Raw genomic sequence first — 11137 nt, forward strand, 5'->3', positions numbered from 1 at the left:
TGAGGACCAGCCCAAGTCAAAGGCAGACTTCACCACAGAAGAAAGGAAGCAAGATGAGTTAGACAACCTCGCCAAAAGCATCATCTCCGGCACCGTTCCCGACAAGTATGTCATGAAGATCATCAAGTGCAGAACAGCAAAGGAGATGTGGGACATTCTGGAAAGAATGTGCGTAGGTTCTGAGGAAATCAAGGAGAATAAGCTATCCATAGCTTGCCAGAAATTCGACTCCTTCCTTATGCTCAAGAATGAATCTGTCGAGGAAATGGAACAAAGATTCAATCTTATATTGAATGAAGTTCAATCCATTTCCAAAGACAAATACACTCAACGAGAAATCAACCTGAAGATTCTTCGAGCACTGCCACGAGGAGAATGGAAGATCTACTCAGTCGCTCATCAGCATAAGCCAGGATTCAGTCAGCTCCCGACAAACAAGCTTTTCTCCGATCTCATGGCAAATGAGTTCGACCTTCTGAGAAATCTTGGTATCAAGAAGGCTGGAGGATCAGACGAAGATGGTCCATCAACCTCAAGAGGAGTTGCACTGAAGGCCTCGACCAGAGAAGGCAAGAAGCAGATCAAGGAGCCAACGGAACTCAACCCTGAGGACTTCTTCAGTCAATATGCCTTGTTGACTGACAGATTCAACAAGATGGAGTCCAAGTTCCGGAAGTACAGAAGGTTCCACAAGCAGCACTACAAGGGAAAAGAAAGAGAAGGGGACTCCAGACATTCCACAGATCGAAGCGGAGAAAGGAAGTCAGCCGCTTACGACATCAAAGAATTGGAATGCTTTGGATGTAGAAAGAAAGGGCACTTTCGACATGAATGCCCTGAATTGACTCCAGCTGAGCGCAGGGAACTGAAAGCGCAGAAAGATCGCAGATCTTCGAAGAAGAAAGCGATGGTTGCTGATGATGCTGACTCTTCCGTCGATACATCAGAATCATCCGACTTCGACAGTTCCAGCTCAGATGATGAGAGCCGAGCCCTGATGGCCAACGAATCAGAAAGTGTAGCTGACAACAGCTACGACAATGGAATGAATGGCCCAGAGGTAAAATCTCTCACAAAAACTCCATTTACTGATAACTTCCTGATGCTTTCAGGAGACCACTCAGAATCTGGAGATAGCTCATCCGTTGAAACTGACGAGTTAGATCAGCTCATGACTGATCATTGTCAGCTGAGGAAAATGTTTGAAGATCTCCTCAAGCAAAATCAGAAAATGGACAAGGAGATCAATGATGAACGAGCTAAACATCAGACAATCATCTACTTTCCGGATGAAACTTGTCTTGATCAGCTAATCATGGAGAACAGCCGACTGGAAGAAGAGCTCAGAGTCTCCAACTCAGAATGTGAAAGAGCATCTCATGAAATCAAAAGGCTCAATCACAAGCTGGAAGAAACAGTCAAGAACTGCATGATGCAGTCTCCCATGATGAGCAACTTTCCATCGAAAGGACTGGTCAACAGCATCGGAGGAAAGGTTGCAGCTACCAAAGGAAAGGATATCATGATCATCTCTAAGAATGATCCTTTTGAGATCACAACCTCAGAAGAATCAAGAGATCATGATATGGATGAAGTTCACAAGCGCAGACTGATGGCCAGATCAAATGTTCCACCTCCACGAAGCTACAGACGAGCTAAGGAGGTTCCCAACCAGATCATCTTATTGAAAAGGCTGGAAAGCAGATTTCAGTCAAAGATCAGGGAAGGAACATCAGGAGCCAAGAAGAATCTTCCTCATCAACCCAGGGGGAAGAAAGGCAACATCAGTCAGAAACTGACATCCTCAGTTCAGTTTCAGAAGGAACAACATCCATGGAGATCAAGCAATGCTGAGTCCAGTCGAGCCATGCCATTTCCTCGACGACAAGCCACTGGACGTCAGACAAATCTCCATAAGTCTGCAAAGACTAAAGTATCTCAAGGAAGATACTTCGCCGAGCAAAGAAGACCTCAACCACTCATCAGACAGAATTGCTACAAGAGTGAGGCCTTCAAAAGGATTTCTCAACAGAAGAATGCTAATGTGCCACCTGAAGCGCCAACGACATCGATCAGACATCCAACAATGCGCAAGAAATCAGCCAGACCAATTCTGAAGCAGATTTGGGTTCCAAAGGGAACTCGAACTAACATTGAAGGACCCAAAGCTTGATTGGGTGCCTGAAGCAACTCTTCCTTGCAGGTCAATGTCAGGAAACATAAAAAGAAGGAAGAGGCCAAAGCTTCAATCAGAACGTGGTATCTGGACAGTGGCTGTTCGAAGCATATGACGGGCTACAAAGAATATCTATCTCAGTATGTTGAGAAAGCTGGATCCAAAGTTGCATTCGGAGATAACTCGATTGGAGAAACAAAAGGCTATGGTGTGCTCAACATGGGTAACGCCAGTATCTGTAATGTTAGCTTTGTTTCTGGTCTTAAACATAATCTGTTGTCTGTGAGTCAATTTTGTGACAGTGGTTTCACAGTGAAAATAAAAAAGGATGAATTCACTGTTAGAAACAATCAGAAGAAGGTGGTTCTGAAGGGATTCCGACAAGGGAGTCTCTACGTCGTTTCTTGGGAAGACAGCCCACCAGAAACGTGCCTCATCAGCAAGAGCAGCTCGGAGCTCAATTGGCTATGGCACAAGAGACTCAACCATCTCAACTTCAAGACGATCAACAAACTTGCTAAACATCAACTGGTAGAAGGTCTTCCTTCTATTGTGTTCCAGAAGAAGCAAGAATGTGAAGCATGCCTCAGAGGAAAGCAGACGCGGACGTCATTCAAGTCAAAGACAGGACACTCCTCTGGAAGGATTCTGCATCTACTTCACATGGATCTGTTTGGCCCAATCACTCCAAGAAGCTACAATGGTAGGAAGTACACCTTGGTAGTTGTGGATGATTATTCACGATATACTTGGGTTATCTTTCTCTTCAAAAAGAAGGAGACAATGGAGGAACTGCCAAAGCTGTTGAGAAGACTGAGCGTTGAAAAGGAAGTCAACATCATCAGCATCAGATCAGATCGTGGGACTGAGTTCCTCAATACTGTCATTCGTGAGTATTGTGATGAACATGGAATCAGTCATCAAACTTCTGCAGCAAGAACTCCACAGCAGAATGGAGTTGCAGAAAGAAGAAACTGGTCTCTAAAGGAAGCAGCAAGGACTATGCTAGCCGAGTCAAAACTCCCCTTGAAGTTTTGGGCCGAAGCAGTCAACAACGCATGCTACACGCAGAATCGCTCCTTCCTCACTCAGAGACATGGAAGAACTCCATACGAGTTATGGAAGAACAGAAAGCCATCGATTGCCTACTTTCATGCTTTCGGTTCTAAGTGTTTCGTACACAACAATGATAAGAAAAGGTTGAACACCTTCGATAGCAAGGCTGATCCATGAGTCTTCCTTGGATACTCTGGAACAGAACGTTCAAGCAAAGCCTATCGAGTGTTCAATACTCAAACTCTTTGTGTAGAAGAAACACCTCATGTGATCTTTGATGAGTCTACAGATGGTTTCAGGGAACAAGATGCTGAAAAGGGTGTTCAGATCGCTGAAGGTTCCAAAGCTGAAATCCAAACTGTCGAGCCCTCTACTGTCTTGGTGTGGGGACATGGCAAAGATGAAGATGCTGAGATGCTTCAGTATCAGAAGATCAACCAACGGTCTGAAGTTCAAACTGGAGCCAATACAGATGGCATCATTCAAGGGGGAACTCCAGTTGCTGAAGTTCAAGTTGAACGCGCAGAAGCCGCCCCAGCTCAACTCTCCCCTGCTCCAGAAGGTGCTCAACATCCCAGAGCTATTCTAACCGAAGAAGCTCCACCATCCCCAGAAGAAATCAAGAAGTGTCGAAGATGGTTTGAACTCCACTCTAAGGAGAACATCATTGGAGAACCATCAGATGGCGTCAAGACTCGGAGATCAATGTGCAACCTCGTCTTCGACATCAACCAGAACTGCATCAACGAAGATAAGAATTTCAGCTGTTTCTTATCAACTACAGAGCCCAAGGATATTGAAGAAGCTCTGAAGTCCACTGAATGGGTCATCGCAATGCTAGAGGAACTCAATGAATTCAACCGGAATTCTGTTTGGGAGCTTGTGGATCGACCAGACGATGCAAAGGTGATTGACTTGAAATGGATTTTCAAGAACAAGGAAGACGAAGAAGGAAACGTTGTGAGAAACAAAGCAAGGCTTGTGGCTAAAGGATACAGTCAAGAAGAGGGAATCGACTACGACGAGACGTTTACCCCAGTTGCCAGATTGGAAGCAGTCAGACTCTTCTTAGCCTTCGCAGCTCACAAAGGTTTCAAGGTACACCAAATGGATGTCAAGTGTGCATTTCTCAATGGAGTGCTCACAGATGAAGTCTATGTAGAACAACCTCCTGGGTTTGAGGTTGCTGGACCAGAAAAGATGTACAAGCTGAAGAAAGCGCTCTATGGGTTGAAGCAAGCACCAAGAGCGTGATATGATACTCTCTCTGAGTATCTAGTTGAACAAGGCTTCAAAAAGGGGTCTGTGGACATAACTTTGTTCACTCTCAAAGAAGGAGAAGACCTCTTGCTTGTTCAAATTTATGTCGATGACATAATCTTCGGATCCAAATCCGAACGCATGTGCAAGAAGTTTGCTGACATCATGACCAACAAGTTTCAAATGTCCATGATGGGAGAAATGAACTTCTTTCTCGGATTGCAAGTCAAGCAGACCAAAGAAGGAATACTGATCAGCCAGTCCAAGTATGCCAAGGAGCTGATAGCTAAGTTCGGTATTCAGCACATGAAATCAGTCAAGATCCCAATGAACACAAACTGGAAAGTTGATCCAGGTTCAGAAGGAAACTCTGTCTCTTCGAAGAAGTACAGAGAAATCATTGGATCTTTGCTGTATTTGACTGCGAGCAGACCAGATATCGCATTTGCAGTCGGGGTTTGTGCAAGATATCAATCAGATCCTAAGGAAGCTCATTTGGATGCAGCTAAGCGGATTCTGAGATATCTCAAGGGCACACCCAATTTAGGATTGTGGTACCCAGCAGATGACGACATCAAGCTCACCGGATTTTCAGACTCCGACTTCGGTGGATGCAAGCTTGATCGCAAATCAACCTCCAGAACATGTCAATTCCTAGGCAACAAGCTCATCTCTTGGTTTTCAAAGAAGCAGACTTCAGTCGCCACCTCTACAACTGAAGCTGAATATGTTGCTGCCGGAAGCTGCTGCTCACAAATCCTGTGGTTAGTCCATCAACTAAAGGACTATGGGATCGAGGAAAAGGAAGTTCTCATCTATTGCGACAGCTCCAGTGCTATTGCAATATCCCAGAATCCAGTTCATCACACCAGAGTCAAACATATTGAGATTCGACATCACTTCATTCGTGATCATCTCGAAAAGAAGAATGTCTCTGTGGAATGGATTCCCACTGATATTCAGAGAGCGGACCTGCTGACCAAGGCTCTTCCAGAAGAGAGGTTCAATGATCTATGTGCAAAGATCGGCCTCAACAACCCTGAAGAGTGATGCTGTGTTTGAAGATTTTCTCAAACAGTCATGCTGACTGGTGGTCAACCAATTGCTGCTTCTACGATCTCCGACGTAGAAAGCAATGAAGTCCGAATGCTCATCTGAAGAAGAAGTCATCCTGATGAATCAACCAGGATCACGTGGTATCAACTGACTACTATGTTCAGTTGATCTGTAAGTATTTTAAATGCTTACCTTTTCAAAAATCAGTTATTTCAGTTTAGAGCTTTAAGTGTTTAGTTCAAAACCTTTTCTCTAACTGATCAGTTTCTTTCACAAACTTTGACTGATTGTTGGAATTGTTGGAAAATGGAATATCCGAAAAGGACAAGATTTTTATAAAGTGAAAATCTGTTTTGATTGAACTTGTCCTGATCTTTTTGCCAAAAATCCTTCCAACCTTTTTGCCTCTGCAATAAAATTTCTTGAAACACTCATTGACATGACATATGTAATGATGCCTTTCAAAGTCCCTCGCAGTGACGGCGGACGCGAAATTTTTTCTTCAATTGCATTTTAGGCACAGTTTTCGAAAAACCTTTTCATCTTCTACATGGTTCACATCTTGTCTATTTATACCATGTTGTCTTCATAGTTTTTCTGCATCAACTAACAACTCTCCACAGCCTTCACTGTGAGAAAAAGTTTCAATTGTTTCCAAAGTTGCAGAGAAAATTTGTTCCGACTAAAGGAGAAATCTATGACTTCAAAGTCATGGAGTGGAAGAATGACGCTCATAGTCTTGGTCTTCACCGGACCCTTCCACTGGATCTCAACGTCTCTCCGGCGTCAAAGTTTGCTCTACCCTCACTTGTATCCAGCGAAGCGAGCGTCTTCCATCCTCATGCCTGGCACATGGATTGGAAGTTCCTGTCTAGAATATGGACAGACTTCACCTGTTTCTCAGGAAGCTTCTCACCTTTTGGTGAAGACTCCATGTGGTGCAACAGCAATGCGCAGAAGCTCATTGCCATCCGGCGCAAAATCGACAGTGCTAGTCCTCACGACTACCACTGATTCGATTCTCCATCTTCACATCTTCTTCTCTCCCATGTATGACGGGGCGCGTTCTGATCAAATTCTTTCATGAACGCCTCGCCATACATTTCCTTCGTTTCTTCTCCCCTCCTCTCGCACTTCTAATTCCTCTCTTCTCGTCTGTCTCCTCGCTCTTCGGATAGTATGTATAGCTGCATCTCATGCTTATCTCTAACGATGCTATGCATACTTTCCTTTCCTTCACACTGCTCTTCTCCATCTCTCCCCCTCCACTTCTCCGTCTCCCTCCTCTCCTCATCTCACCACTGGCGTCCTCCTCTTCTGCATCTCTGGACTCACCCTATTCTCAAATCTTCTTACGAGGTTCTGAGACTAGGAGTTGGGTACTGTCTGATCAAAGGCTCCATCGTCAGCTCTCTTTTTGATGTTGCCAAAAAGGGGGAAAGACGAAAGCCAGAGAAAAACCTTCTCTAAGAGAAGGTAGCTCCTGACCTCTATCTTGACTGATGATGGAACAGCAAAGGATCATCAGAAGCTAAGGATGACGTTCCAGAAGAGACCTCAATTCAACGGAAAACAAGTGAGAGTGGAACAAGCTTAGGAACATTGAAGACACGAAGACATAAGATGAAGATCAAGAAGTTCAAGGCGCAGCCAAGCAGACTGCTGGAGTCCATGGTTTATCCATGATGTTTTTTGTTTTTCTTGTTACTCCAATGTAAGTCTTGCTCTGTACCTCGACTGATGGCTTATCAGTCCTTTTAATGAAATGAACTTCTTATTGATCTCACCCTGAAGACAATGACTCTTTATCCAGGCTCTGATTTATTGTTTTTCTGTCTTCTTTATGTTCTGTGTGTAGAACTGTTTTCGTTCTTGCTCTAAGTACAAGTTGTTTAGGTTCTATTGTTAAGGGGGAACTGTTTTCACTCCTTGTCTAGAACTTGTACTGAGAGCTCAGTCTTTTTATTGTCTAGAACTGCTGTGTGGTTTTGGCATCATCAAAAAGGGGGAAATTGTTGGGAACCTTGTGGAATATCCTAACCCTTGTTTTGATGATACCAAAATTCATAGGACTTAAATGTAATAGACTAGAATCGTTTTGAACTCAAGTGTTAGAGTTCGTTTCTAGTTTAGTTGCGGTGTTGAAGACTGAAGACTGAAGACTGAAGAACGAAGACTGAAGACTGAAGACTGGAGTTACCAACTGAAGTATCAGTTGAAGACTGATTATTTAATGCGCGCCATGGACTGATACTAAAGACAAGTATCAGTTGAACATTCCTCCTAGGACTGATCTTCCAACGTTCAGAGGAAGCCACGTACGCTCAAGTACAGCCGCATTAAATGCAGAGATATCTCAATATCTTATCTCTGCAGAGGTCATTCCTATCTGGTGGCTACTTTTCAGAGATGTCACATCTCCTGTCCTTCAAAGAGAGCCGTTTCCACACAGACAAGGAACCTCGAAGATTGATGCCTCAGCCCAAATTCGAATTGCTCTCCAACGGAAGAAATCTTGAGGACGATTTACGCCAACGGATCTATTCAAGAGTTCTCCTACAAATAGCGCTCAAGGATCACTTCAATCTTCACCGATTCAACAACATAAGCTGAAGCTCTGCCGAAATAGCTACTCAGCCTAAAGCTTAACCGCTCAAAGCTTGAATCGAAGAAGAGAATACCAAAGCCAAAATCAGTCACTGCTGATTACATACATTCTCTTAGACCCTAGGCAAATATCTGTGTACCCAGAAGCCAAAGGTCAAACTTGCTTCAAAGAACTTGTTCTTTGTAAGTATAGTTGGCACTCGTTTAAACCTCTCCCCCATAGGAGTGTTTGAGTGACTCGGGGTTCAGAAAGGTACTCTGAACTCTGAAAGGGAAGTCTGAGCACGAGGTGTGCTTAGCAGGGAAATCCTACGCGAGTTGTGTAGGTGCTGAAATCCTACGCGAGGTGTGTAGGTGGGGAAACCCTACGCGAGGTGTGTAGGTGCTGAAGAGAGTTTATCTTCAGTTTACGGTTTGCAGTGCACCAGGCAAGCACTTGCGGAGTGGATTGTTGGTCTGATCAACCAGCCGTGGATGTAGGAAAGAGTTTTTCCGAACCACGTAAAAGTCTCTGTGTTATTTACAGCTTTCAGTTTTACATTCATATCTGTGCTATTTCAATTGATAAAACTGAACACTGACTAACAGCAAAGAGATACCCTAATCCAACTATCTGCTCCACCGAGGCTATTCGAAACTAAGTTTATTTTCCGCTGCGTATGATATCAATCTGACTCACTATCCTCTGATAGTAAGGAAGAGAGATATCATCTTTATCTTTGCAAACACGACTGAAGCCCTTACGTGGATCAGTTAAGTTCCAGTGACTTAACTGATAACTCTTTACTGAAGAGCTTTCAGTATCAGTCGTCAACCCTGTTGGTCAAAACTAATTTCGGTTAAACAGGTGTCTAGTTTGCATGCTAAGTTTCGTTTCTATCTCTGACTGAGATCCCTCTGATTGAGGTTGGTAGATAGTCATAAAAATAGCCTATAGGTGTATTCCCCCCCCCATACACTTATTCGAGACCCCCCGGACCTAACAAAATCTAACTAGAACAATGAAAACTCGAAACTATGAAAGCACTAAGAAAGCAATTAAATCCTAAGCTTCGGATGCCAATGGATCACTAAGATAGCGTCTAAAACTAGGGCAAGGGATTGATGATGATGATTTACAATGAAAAGTGTGGCCCTATTTATAGACTTCAAATCCTTCTAGATCACCATGGAAGTTGCCATGCAAAGCTGAACTCTAAAAGGAATAGAATCGTGCAAAAAGGCAACTCTCCAGCTGTGACGCGCTCAGCAAGTAATCTCCACTCGGGCGAATTCGGGGTTCTCGCCAGAGAAATGGCTATCGCCAGGGAAACGGGTCGCGCCAGACAAATGGTGATTTCGCTGCTCTCGCCAGAGGAACGGGTTCCGCACTGGCTCTTGACTCCTCTGACGCTTCCGCGCTCGCTTCGGTTCCTCTGGCATGTCCGCGCTCGCATCGATTCCTCTGGCGCTTCGATTCCTCTGGCCCAGCTTTTGACTTCGCTGCGATGACTTTTCTCTCCTCTGACTTGTGATTTCTCTGGCCTTGATTTCTCTGGCCTGGCTCCCGCGCGGGGTTTTAGCTCTGGCGCGGGTTTGTAGCTCTGGCGCGGGCCTTCTCGGCTCTGGCACGGAATTTCGCTTCTCTGACGTACCAGAATATGCACATAAACACAATTCTTAGCCCAAATTCTCCAAAATTTGCACTCTTCATCTCGAAAACCTAAATCTCCTGCAAAGCATAAAATACACCATAAAATGCACCAATTTCCAGAAGATTTAACTTAAAATATGCACATGAAAACCCCAAAATTTAGAACAATTAAGCATAAATCAACCCCCCCACACTTAGCCTTTTGCTTGTCCTCAAGCAAAATCCGTATGAATCCTAGGAAGAGATTGATTTCAACAATGCTAATTTCCATCCAAACGTTCTCAAAGTCAATTCAAAATTTTACAATCAACACACATCTCTCGATCATGCAAGTAACTCAAAGTTTAAGAAGCAACAAAAGAGTAATGTAAGCAATTCGATCAGACCCAATTCTCCGCTAGAAGTGAATTCCCTAATGTGATCGCCTTTATAATCAATATCACCATTTTTCACACTTGTGTGCTTGAGATTTCAACAGTTGAGCCATAATTCGTGAAATAAAAACCATTTGGATGTAATCCAAAGTCTTTTCACGTGGTTTCCCATGCTCATAGTTAAACTAGATGAGCAGAGACTCAGAGCTGTCACATTTTAGAACAGGCCAGATGTTTCAGAGCTGGCATTTTCAGGGTTGGCAATTCGTCCAACATTTTTTTTACATTTCATAGATAAGATACGATCGTAGGCAATCACAATGACAACACTCTTTCTAGCATCTACCGGACAAATCACGTTTTACTTACTTACAATCGTGTTGCAACAAAACTCTAATTCTTTGCACAATCAAGAAATACATGTTAAAAGTAAAATAAGAATAACCACCATTTAATCTCAAACCCGAAATTCTCATCGAAAACCATCTACTCTTCCACAAATTCATAAAAATTAACAAGATTCGAGACCAAAAACTAAGCATAGAAAGACTAATCCTGCCCAATTGAAAGCATAAGCGCAATAAACACCCCCCCACACTTAAAGCATGTCATGTCCTCAGGGCACAAAAGAAGTAAGAAGAGTTGAGAAAACGTCCCTGATTATTGGCATTGAGAAACTGAAGCATCGTGCGAGGTGGTGAAGAGGGGAATTCGCTGTCTGTGGCAGAGTGTAGAGTGGCCACGCTGAATCAGGTCAGCGCTGGCAGAGCAGCGCGGAGAATTGCAGTGGGTGGAAGTGCAGCGGGTGGTGGCGGCAGCACTGGCAGCTGAATGAGAATTGCAGCGCTGAAAACAAAACATGCTCACCAAGCATCAAAGTATCCGCAAAGCAACCAAAACTTAGGAAAGACACAAAACAACAACGGAAAACAAAGAAAAACAAAAACTAAAAACAAACCAACGGTGGGTTGCCTC

This window comes from Salvia miltiorrhiza, chromosome 7, assembly GCF_028751815.1.
Source record: "Salvia miltiorrhiza cultivar Shanhuang (shh) chromosome 7, IMPLAD_Smil_shh, whole genome shotgun sequence".
NCBI lineage: Eukaryota > Viridiplantae > Streptophyta > Magnoliopsida > Lamiales > Lamiaceae > Salvia > Salvia miltiorrhiza.